Below are 12,353 nucleotides of genomic sequence, written 5' to 3' on the forward strand. Positions count from 1 at the left end.
CCAAGGAGCCTCATAATTTTTAAAATATTTAAATGTATGTATGTATGTGTGTGTGTGTGTATGTATGTATGTGTGTGTGTATGTATGTATGTATGTATGTAGGTAGGTAGGTAGGTATTTTTATTTTGTCAAGCACAGGGCTTCAACTCATGTTGTGGCAATTCTGCCTCAGCTTTGATCACTCTAGGCTGGGGTGCAGCCACTGGAACCACAGCTGAACCTGGGTTCCTGGGCCCCACAGTCTGACAAGAAAAACAATAATTAATGTGACACAGAAAAAAAAATGGCAACTTCAGATGGCTGCCGGTTCTACATTTGTTTTCTTTGCAAGGTGACCATCCTGTCTGAATGACACTGTTGAAAAATGTTGGTAACCTGCCATTGCTGAAGGGTGGCGGGCTACCAAGGAAGCCATAGGCCAACATGGCAACATAGGCCCTGTGTTTGAAGCCCGGTCACGACCCCTACCAGAGGTGGGAGATCCTAAGAATCTCCTTCCTATTCATAGGAATACTGACGGAAGATTATGAATGGCAAGGTTGAATAGGTTGTTTCTGAATACTACTATATAAATAGAGTGATTTTAGGAGGCCAATGGATTTTAATGAATATTTTTTACATATTCAAAGAATAGTATTAATTACATGGACACAATAGTTTTGGAACAGTGGTTGATTTAATTAATAATTCATTAAGGATGAAAAAATAATATTAATTACATGGAGAGGCAACAGCCCTAGGGTCTATAGCTGAGCTCTCACATCATGCTTTCTCAGGAAGCTGAGTTCTGAGGACCTGGGTTCCAAACTATCCCAGACACAAAAGGTCTCATGAGCCTATTATCTCCAATTCACCACTAAGAAACCTGAAGTGGAAGCTAGATGCTTGTCACTCATGTCTGTCATCCAAGCTATTCAGGAGGATGAGATCTGAGGATCATGGTTCAAAGCCAGCATGGGCAGGAAAGTCCTTGAGACACTTAGCTCCAATGGACCACCAGAAAAGCTGAAGTGGCATTTGGCTCAAGTGGTAGAGCACAAGACTTGAGCTGAAGAGCTCAAGGACAGCACCCAGGCCCAGACATCATCTTCTACAACAATAAAAAAAGGAAAGAAACAAACAAACAAACCTGAAGTAGAGGGCTGGGAATGTGTCTGAGGGATAGAGTGCTTTCCAAATATGAAACCCTGGGATTGATTTCTCAGGACCACAACCCTAAAAAAAAAGCCTGAAGTGGCTCTATGGCTCAAGTAGGAAAGGGCTATACTTATACAAGAGACACTAAGTACAGTGTTCAGGTCCTGAGTTCAACCTCCAAGAATCGTGTATGTGCCTTTGCGCCCTCTCCCACGTGTGCGTACACACACACACACTCACACATACACAGACAAGAAGTGATGCTGTTACACAAAATGGTAAAGCACCAGGCTTTTGCACTGAGCTCATGGTCAGCACCCAGGCCCTGTGTTCAACCCCAAAACCTAGCCACCCAGGGCCCAACTAGGAGAGGTCATATGTTTCAAAACCTGATGAGGTTCACCAGCCCTAGATGACAGGAAGTTTTGTGATACCAGATATGTGCTTGGATTTTCCAAGCTTCCTGAAACCTAGGAGAGGCATCATAGGCCCATCATCACAGGAAATGAAACATTTCATTAGGTTCAATGCCCTACTTGTCCACCAGAAGATCTCTTGAATTATATTGAGCACTGTATCTGAACACTGGACTATAGTCTCATAAAACCAGGATAAGTGCACAGGACGTGGCCTGTCACAGATGGTGGCACATATGAAGGCTTCTTGTCAAACCAGAGCACTGGGGAAAAAGATAGTTTGGGGTACAAAGAGACCTATTTTCCTGAACTTCAGAGCCCATCCACACTCATCCTCACTATCTGACCTGGACGGAGTTGTTTGGTACACATTTGTACAGGACTGAGACCTTTTGTCTGCCTGTCCAGACAATGAGAGAGACTTTTTTCCAGCAGGCCTGGGATGCAGAGAAAACCTCAGGTTACACTGGGAACAGTGAGGGGAGCCCCGGAACATGCACTATCATGAAAACAGTCTCTGTTGTGAAATCATTTTATTGAATATGATGAATGCCATTCATCATAGCTACTCTGGAGCTTCACCTATAGGAATACATCCATATATACCAAAGACATGGAATTACAGGCTCTTTTTGAGGGGGCAGGTCTTGGGGTGGAACCATGAGCCAGGAACTTGTCCCTGAGCTCATTTTGCTCAAGGGTAGTGCATTAAGCTTGAGTCACATCCCACTTCTGGGTTTTTCTGTGATCTCTGAGAAATAAGTTTCATGGACTTTCCTAATCTGGCTGGAATCAAATTCAGATTCTCTACATCTCACCCTTTGAGGAGCTGGGATTACAGTGAGAAGCCACTGGCACCTTCTTTCTTTTCTTCTTCATTTTTAATCGGGACAATCAGACTTCTTAGCAGTCATTCCAATGGTTTGAATTTATAAATTAACTACCCAATGTTCTTTAGAACTGCTTTACCTGAGAAGGATTTTCTCTCCTCATCTTCTCCTCTGGGTCACATGTTTGAAGCCAAAAGTGAGAAATGAGTGTCACAGGATTTGGGAGCAAATGCCCACAGGACATGTCAATTCTGTCACTTAGCATTTAGCTGCAGTGAATTTGCTGTCTCAAGATGAGAAGACCAAAAGCTGGAGCTATCATACTGTCTGCATTACTCCTTTTGTCTATAAAATAATCTAGTAATTATGAGTGTTGTGTGTCTACAACCTTAAGTATCTAGAACCCACTAGAAGCATCTTCATGTATCTCTTTTTCTGTAGTGCTTCTCGAGATTTAGACTAAGGGTTTGTGTGGAGGGATTCCTTGGTGTATCCCTGAGGAAAGCCTATTGATTCCCGTTTGGGAGATCTCCGTTCAAATTCAGCCTGTGCAAGAATTCTGTGAAACTCTTATCTCCAATAAACCACCAGAAAACCAGAAGTGGAACAGTGGTCCAGAAGGCAGAGTTCCAGCTTTGAGAGAGAAAGCTGAGAAGGAGACACAGGCCAGACCAGGCAGGAAAGCCTGGGAGGCACTTATGTCCAATTAATGACCAGATGGCTGAAAGTGGAGCTTGGCTGTGGTAAAGCCTCAGCTTTGGGAAAAACAGCTGAGGAATGCATTGGGCCCTGAGGTTAAGCCCTGGGATGTCCACAAAAAATTTTCAAAAAGAGAAGGCCAATTTTATGTATCAGTACCCTACCTACTTATGTCTGTATATTACCTCCCTGAATGCAGACCTTATACAGAGCTTCCCTTTTATTTACTGATTTATATTTCAGATATGCTCCTTTCATATATTGCATCATTCTCTTCATTTCAGGCCCATGGCTTTTCTCTTCCAGGGTTCCAGGCCTGTGTCCTTACATGATACATTGACGCTCTCAGGAGCCTTTATTTACATTTTGTTATGCGGCCAATGCAGGAACCATAACAAACTAGGCAGGGGAAAAGAAGACCAGGTTTCATAGAAGTATCCAGTATTCAGAAAATTAAACTTGGGTAGGTAAAATGGCAACATACTTTCCTAAAAACTACCATTAAGGAAAAGATAGGGAGCTGGGAATGTGGATTAATGAGAGAGTGCTTGTCTAGCATGTAAGAAGCCCTGGGTATGATTCTTCGGTAGTACATACACAGAATAAGCCACAATTGGGGCTGTGGCTCAAGTAGTAGAGTGCTACATACAGTATCCAGGCCTTGAGTTCAACCCAAGAACTGGCAAAGAGATACCTAGGTAGAATGGTAGGTAGGTAGATAGATAGACATAGGATAGATAGATAGATAGATAGATAGATAGATAGATAGATAGATAGATAGATAGATAGATAGATAGATAGATAGATAGATAGATAGATAGATAGATAGATAGATAGATAGACAGATAGATAGAAAGATGATAGATGAATCTGGTCTTGGATTTCAGGAGGAAAGAAGGGAACAATTCCCAGTCATTACGCCTTCTGCGGGTGCCAGGACACCAGCATTGCCTTCACACAACCAGAGAGCAAGAAGCCTCTCTCTTTCCTACTTCTCAGGCAGCCAAGGGCACCAGAGCCAATTGGTCAGAGCCAGGTTCTAACTCAGATGCTTGGAGAAAGAAGAGAAACAACCCTGACTCTAGTTGGTCTGGGGATTTGAATTAATTATGTGGAGAATGAAGGAAGGAGAAAGGACTGGCAGAGGTATAAGAAGGGCCTTCAAATCTGACAGATGGAGAGTCAAAAACCCACTCCCTAAGACCAGAGAGCAGGGTTTTTCTACTCTGTTCCTCCCCTCTCCCCGACTAAACTGGCTCTATTGGTAACTTAAGATAGCTTGATTCTCCCTTCACTTGTGGGAAGAATGTTAATTAGTCATTGTTTGAAGAGGCTGAGAAAAGCCTGACCTTGGTGTAACTCTAACAAGTGTTTTAGGTTTCCTCCCATTGCTGGCATTGTCTGGAATATATGAAGTGGTTTTGCTGCTCACTTATCTGTTGAATGTGTACATTCTGCCTCCGAATCCTGTAGACCTGATCTCTGCACCTAGCCTGGCTTTTGAAACTGTTTTCTGTCCTTCAATTACAGTGTTACACTGGAGTTCTTTCTGCTAATGGGGCTAGGGTTTGGAGCCTGAGAACTTCATGTGAACCCAAGATGGGTCAATGTTTCTTTCCTGCTTCTATAGCTCAAGAATTCTAAGAACATTTAGAGTGCAAGTACATCTCATCACCAAGGGAAACACAGGAAGCTCTTGAACATCTGACCTTTCAGAAGTGGAAGTCAGAGTCTCATAGACTTTCCTGCCCTGGCTGGCTTCACCTTGTGATCCTCAAACCTCAGTCTCCTGAGCTAGGATGACAGGCCTGAACTATTGGTGCTCTGATAGGCTCAGACCTGTAATGACCATGACAGTACAAGTCAACTGCTATCACAATGGGCTTGGGGAACATATTAAGCCTTTCAACATTGGACCTTTCAGAACCCTTTAGGACACAAGATTACAATGCTAGAGTCTGAGAGTCTGGGCATATGGATGTGTTACACTTGAACCTTAAGCTCTGACTCCAATTCTGGTATACATCAGTGTTCATTTTCCAAAGAATGATCTCATAATTAGCAAATAGGAAAAGTACCTGGATTAACCCTCACTTTTTCCTCAATAATGTGTCTTGAATTCAAGCCTGGGCACTGTCCCTTAGCACCTCAGGTCAAGACAAACACTCTACCACTTGAGTAATAGCACCACATGGGGTCTTTGGGTGGTTCACTGGAGATAAGAGTCTAACAGGCTTTCCTTGATTGACTGTCTTTGAACTGTGGTCTTCAGCTCTCAGCCTCCTGAGAAGCTTGAGTTCCATTTGTGAGACACTGGCATCTGGTCTATTGTTTTTGACAGTACTGGGGCTTGATCTTAGGGCCTAGTTACTGTCTCTGAGCTCCTTTTTCTCAAGGCTAGCCACTTGAGCCACTCCACAGTTTCTACCTTTTTCTGAGTATGTGGCACTGAGGATTCAAACCCTGGCATTCATGCCTGCTAAGCGAGCTCCTTACCACTAAGCCACATTTCTAGCTCCATGCTTTCAATTTTATCCCTCACTTGCCTATACTCAGGAAAAGGTTTCTGACTATAAATCATCTAAAGAAATCCCAATAGGAAGAAGTCCAAAAATTGGACAAAGCTCATACTTGGAAGAGACTCTAAACATGTGAAGAATGTGACAAATGCATCCATTTAATTATGAATTATGTTTCAACACTTAATAAAATATTAATGAAAAATGAGTCAATGTCCTAAATTGTTGCATAGAATTTTATTATAAGTGTGCAAAATGCAATAAATATTATGTATATAATATGCTAAATACAATAATCAATTAATGAATCAAAGAAAAATAAAATACAAAATCAATAATAAAATCATAATATGAAATTGACATACATAAGTGTATATCATATGTTACACATATATAGAAATATTTTTTTCAATTGCAGGGCCTTCATTCAGGCCCTGGGAACTCTAGCCTGAATTTCTTTTCCTCAATGACAGTGAGCTTCGCCTTCACCCATGGTGTAAGTGTTACCTGGATGGTGAGCTCAAATCCTAGCAATGGCAGAAATACTGGCCCCAGTTTCGACAGTGACTTATTTTTTTTTTAATGGAAGCAATCCTGTTTACTCAGTTCCATACTGAACATTAAAAAAAAGCAGTGTAGAATTTTGTACAGCTATTCAGACATACTTTCCTTACCTCTAAAGTGCTTCTCTGAGAACTATATTGTTTCTCTTTTTTGTACTTTTTTATTGCAAAAATGTTTTACAGAGGGGTTATAGTTACAGGAGCAGGTTAATGAGTACGTTTCCAATTGAGCATTGTTGACTCCTCGTTTGTTTTCCCCCTACCATCCCTTGCCTCCCATCTCTACTACCTCACCCTGCCGAGGTCAGTGACTTAGTTTTTCATTTTTGGTTGGCACTGGATTTGAACTTAACTGTGGCAACTCTTCCCTCACATTGTTACAAGTTTACCAAGACACTGAGTTCAAATCCCAAGCTAGGAAAGAAAACTGGGAAAAATTCCAAACCAGGGAGCTTTATTTTTTTTTAATTTACTTAAATAATGTTTTTTCTTCTTCTTCTTCTTTTTTTTTTTTACAACCATGGGGCTTGAACTCAGTTCGTTTAAACTTTGCCTCAGCTTGGATCTCCCATAGCTGACCCTGAGATCCTAGGCTGAGAGTTCTTGCAGGTAGAAAAAAAAACCTGGAAAGCACTAAAAGTGGCAAGCTGTAGAGGGCTGGGGTTTTATGATTTTTTCTTTGGACGGTAACCATCTTGGGTCTGAATGACATGGCTGCGAGGTGGACCTGACCTGCCCTTGCTGATGGCTGGTGGGCTACCAGTGAAGCCATAGGCCAACCTGTCAACATATGCCCTGGGTTCAAATCCCAGTCCTGATATCAATGGCAGGGGATCACAAGAGACTCATTCCTATGCATAGGAATACTGATTAAAGAGTAGTTCATGCATCGGTCTTGTCTAAAATTGGAGTCAATAATCCTAGAATGCTGATTGGTCTTAACGTTATTAAGCATGAAAAAGATAATATTCCTTCAATGGTGGGATAATAAATACCAAAGAATTGGTAGGAACGTAGTAGTTGTCATTCAATCATAGCTAGACGGCTCTGGCACTCTTTACCAATATATATTTATTTGTATACCACCGTCTGCCTATCCATGTATTGCTGTTTTGGCCAAACCTGGGGGTTGATCTCAGTGCTGGGCAAACACCTGACAGCTTCATTGTCTAGAGGCTGCCATGCTGAAACTCACCCATTCATGAATTGGGCCTGTTATACACCGAGTTCAGATCCTCACACTGCCAGACATGATGGAGAACACATCTAAAATCTAGATTTTATGTGATAGGATGTAAGCAATGTAATAAATGGTATAGATGTCATCAGAGTCAATAAAATAAATGGTAAATAAATGAATAAAACAATAAATAAAATGAATAACCACACCAAACACAATATGGACTGAACATCTGTATTGAAGTATAAATCCCATCGTTGAAATGTATATAAAGAGTATCTTTTCCAGTCATGAGGCTTGAATTCAGCCCCCCTACGAAGAGGGAATGGCGGGAGATCCTGAGATACTAATTTCTGGACCTAGGAAGAGTCATGGAATGAAATCGATCTCATCCTTGAATGAGTACTTCGTGCATTATGCAAGTAGGAAATGATAGGCAAGACTCATGGGGTATAGATTATTTGTAAAGGTGAGTTGATGAAGCATGACAATAATACTCACAGTCATGAAATGGAGGCATCAGGAAAGATCCAAGAATCAGTAGTCACACAGATTGGATTCCATCACAAGACACCATCAATCCTACTCTATAAAAATATATACTTATTTGCATACTACCTTCAGCTTATGGATGGGTGACTATTGTGCTCGCCACTCTCCCCCCAGGGGGGCTCAAACTTAGGTACTGGGAAGGCCTAGCTCCTTCGTTGCTAACAGGCTGGTGTGCTCATGTGGAACCATTCACCAATGGTGCCTGCTAAGCCTGAGTTCAGCCCTGCCAAAAGATTCATCTTGATGCCAGAAGCCAATCGTTGCACCTGTTTCATTTCCTGTGCAAGTACTGGGTCCCAGCTAGGATGGCGAATGCATGGGCCACCGTGTGGTCATGGAAATAAGTTGTTATCCATGTCAGCCCAGTTATACCTGTCATCATATACTCAAGAAAATACACAATACATTCATGAAAAGCATACAAAATAAAGACAATAAGTACACTCAATGCATGACGCAGTCCACACACGGATGTGAATATACATCCCATGTTTCTATGATGCATTGAGGACTATTTGGCCTCCCTAGGGCTCGATCTCAGTTCCTGGTAACAACCCAGCTCCTTACTGGTTCACAGTCTGTTGTGATCACGTGGACCCACTGTGCAATTGGGCCTCTTAAGCCCCGAGTTCGAGTCCCAGCACTGCCAAAAATTCACCCTGATGTGAGAAGATAGTTGTTGCACCTGTTTTCCTGTGCTGCACAAATTCTGGGTCTCTGCTAGATGGAGAAGGTATAGGCAACTCTATACTCATGGGAATAGGTTGTCATCCAATTCATCACATTTATATCTGTCAACCTATACTTAATAACATACACAATACATCAATGAATAAGACACAAAATAAAGAGAATGACTACACCAAAAGCAAGATGCCACCCACCCATGTTTGGAAATATAGATCCTCTGTTCAATTATGAATTAATGACTATATTGGCCCCCACCAGGGATCAATCTCAGGTCCCGGGAATGGCCTCGCTCCTTAGAGGCTCACAGGCTGGTATGCTTACCAAGACCCATTCACCAATTGGGCCTTCTAGGCTTTGAGATCAAATTCCAGCACTGCCAAAAGATTCATTCTGATGTGAAAAGCCTAGGGTTGCACATGTTTTCGTGTTCTGTGCATGTCCTGGCTGTCACTGAGGATGGAGAATGCTGTATAGGTAACTCTATAGCCATGAGAATAGTTTGTCATCCATGTCAGCACAGTTATATCTGTCACCATACTCAATAAAATGCACAATACATCAATGAATAAGACACAAAATAAAAAGAATAACTACACTGAATGCAAGATGCATACCACACCTGTAGGTAAAGAGAGGTCCTATGTTTTAAAAAGGTGGGCTTGCTATTTTGTCCAGTGCTGGGCTTCAAATCAGGCCCTGGACCAGGTCTGACATTCTAGTTTTCAAGGATGGTGAGCTTCCCCTTCCCCCACAGTGCAACAGAGCTACCCACACCTGAGTTCAAATCCTAGCACTGACAAAAGATTCATCCTGATGTCAGAAGCCAGTTGTTGCACACGTTTTCTTCTCCTGTGAAAGTCCTGGGTATCAACCAGGAAGGGGAATTCATAGACAACCCTATAACCATGGGAACCTTTTGTCATCCATTTCAGCACAGTTATACCTGTCACCATACTTAGTAAAATACACAATACCTCCATGATGTAGATACAAAATAAGGAGAAGTTCACTAAACACAATATGCTGTTGACACATGTATGTCAATATAGATTGTATGTTTAAATTATGAATTTATGACTATAGTGGACCACCTTGTGGCTCAATGTCACATCCTGGGACTGGTTTAGCTCCTTAGTTGCTCACAGGTTTGTGTGTTAACCTTGACTTATTGGCCAATTGGTCCTACTAGGCCCTGAGTTTAGATCCCAGCACTACCAACAAGTGGATCGTGGAGTAAGAAGCCAAGTGTGAAACTTGTTTTCCTTTTCTCTGAATATCCTGTGTGATCCTGAGAATCCTGGCATGGTGGAGAACATTTCTACAATTCTGGATGCTCTGTGACAGTATGTCATCAGTGAAAAAAACAGAATGGGTTTCATCTTAGCACAATCAATGGTAAATAAATGAATAAAACAAAAAATACAAGGAACAACCACACCAAACATGTATGGACTGAACATCTACTGGTAAGTATAAATCCTATCTTTACAATGTATATAATTAGTATGTTTTCCAGGGCTTGGGCTTGAATTCAGGACTAGTGAACAGGCCTGACTTTCTTATCTGCAAGTACGGTGTTCTTCCCATTCATCTACATTGCTGCAGATTTACCCACATCCTGAGTTCAAATCCAAAGCCTAGAACAGTAAATGGCATGAGTTGCAAGCGAGGGAGCATTTTTTTTTAATTTTACTTTTCTCAATATGGGCCTCATGCATGCAAGACAAACGTTCTACCACTGAGCTACCTTCCCAAGCCCATGTAATCAATGTTTTATGTGACATAATAGTCAATAAAATAAATGTTCAATGCATGAATAAAACAAAAAATTAAATAACTGCACTGAATGAAATATAGTCAACATATGTTTATAAATATAAATCATATATGTAAATTGTACATGACTAGGATGTTTTCTAGTGGTGGGTATCTATTTCAGGCCTAAAGAACAGACTTGAATTTCTTGACTTCAAGGAAACCAGCTTTCCCTTCCCACATAGTGCATCAGAGTTACCAAGACCATGAGTTCCAAAACCATCCCTGGCAAAAAATGGCACCTTTATATGTGAGACCCAATTCTTAGTTATTTCATTATGCCTCCATTTTATTAATGTGATTGTTTAAATGCTCAATAAAATATGAACTAACATCAATCAGTGTCCTATAATATAATTGTGTATAATTTTATACTGGAATCATTCAAGAACTGCTCATTCAATCATGACACACATCACATTCCATTGGTAATCATATGGATAGGAATAAGTTTTTTGGATCTCCTGCCATTTGGAGGTGGCAGGACCAGGATATGAACTGTGGGCTACAGCTCATACCACTTAAACCCAAGGATAGGGAACTAACCTGTTTGTCCAAGAACATCAGCAAGACCGATGATTAAGCAGGCACCAGTGGCTCCCAGCAGTCCTCCTTGATACTTACAAGGCTGTGATTGGAGGATCATGGTTGAAGTTATCCTAGGCAGGAAAGTCCTTGAGACCCCTTTCCAACTTCAGTGACAACAAAGCCAGAAGTGCTGTGGCTCCACTTTGGACGGCCAGCCTTAAGCAAAAGTAGCTCACAGACTGTGCCCAGATCCTGAGTTCAAGGTCCAGGACTAGCAACAAACAGACATACACAATAATCTGTGCAACCATCTGGTTAAAGCTGGTCACCCTCTTGTCTCCAACTGAATTGACATTCTTCCCTGGGAAAAGGGCTGGGGAGATGCTAACTTCTTGACTCTGCCCATGCTGTTTGCATCACAGGATTCCAGCCACACCCCCATTCTTTCATTGTTCTTTCTGACCAATGGGATACAAGAATTGTGGCCACCCCAACATTCCATGCTGCTTGGTAGAACAGGGATTCTCACTGTTAGTTTACACCACTACCAGCAGTTGAGGAAGGTGAGGTGTTTGAGTGGTGAGGATGAGACTCAAGGTGACTTCAGAGTATAGTAGGAAATTGAGAAGCCTGCCCGCACCCAAGCCGCTTTCCCCCTTTCCCAAGTTTCGAGATTTCAAATATCAGGCAATGTCCCCCTGCCAGCCTGATTAAAGCCCCAACCTGATACCTGGACCTGGTTCTCTACTTTGGGCCCATTTGTCCACAATACCACTGCCATCACTGCTCGCCCCACCTGGAGCAGCCTCCAGCAGCTTCTCCCAGCAGCACAGGTGAGTGGCTGCCCCCAAACCACCCCTACCGAGGTCAGACCCCCCCTGGGAGCACCATAACCCCTGCTTGTTTCCTCTCCCTGGCTCTGAGGAAACAACATTTTGTCTTGGGCATTTCTGAAACAGAGACTCAATATATGCTCTGGATGGGCTGGATCGAGGTTCTCGTATTTGTGACAGGTATGCTCTTCCAGGCCTGGTCCTCTGTAGTAGGGATGGTAGACATGTAGCAACATGCGCAGTCATCAATTTAGATGGCTTATCCCCAACTTTTAGTCCACAGTAGCCGATTCTTGACCATAGGTGAAGCTCTGGGTAGGGCGGCAACCATCAGACCTCATTTTCCTCACAGGACAGTTGTTAGGAAACTAGGGATTTATGCAGAGGGATCTCGGGAACACAGCTAGGCACAGAGGGAGCAGCCTTCAGATAAGGTTCTCTGCAGTTCTATGAGCAAATGACAAGAAGATACCTGGAAAGGGCTCAGATGGGGCCTTTTATTAATCGTGGAACAGATGTGGGATTATGAAGCAAAACATGGCTCTCTTTCATCATTACCCTATCCCCATATGGAAGGGGATCCTTCATTCT

General features: G+C 42.3%; 1 long non-coding RNA gene across 1 annotated transcript in view; it reads left to right on the plus strand.

Moving 5' to 3' along the window:
- The first annotated feature begins 11,555 nt into the window (after positions 1 to 11,555).
- The window catches only part of LOC138810628 (uncharacterized), a 72,056-nt gene continuing 71,258 nt past the window's right edge, over positions 11,556 to 12,353 (plus strand). Inside the window, exon 1 of the long non-coding RNA XR_011367204.1 lies at positions 11,556 to 11,762. This is a non-coding gene — a long non-coding RNA (uncharacterized lncRNA). The remainder of the gene's footprint in view (positions 11,763 to 12,353) is intronic.

Source organism: Dipodomys merriami, unplaced genomic scaffold (assembly GCF_024711535.1).
Source record: "Dipodomys merriami isolate MVZ:Mamm:240054 unplaced genomic scaffold, mDipMer1.0.p SCAF_501, whole genome shotgun sequence".
In the NCBI taxonomy this organism is placed as follows: domain Eukaryota; kingdom Metazoa; phylum Chordata; class Mammalia; order Rodentia; family Heteromyidae; genus Dipodomys; species Dipodomys merriami.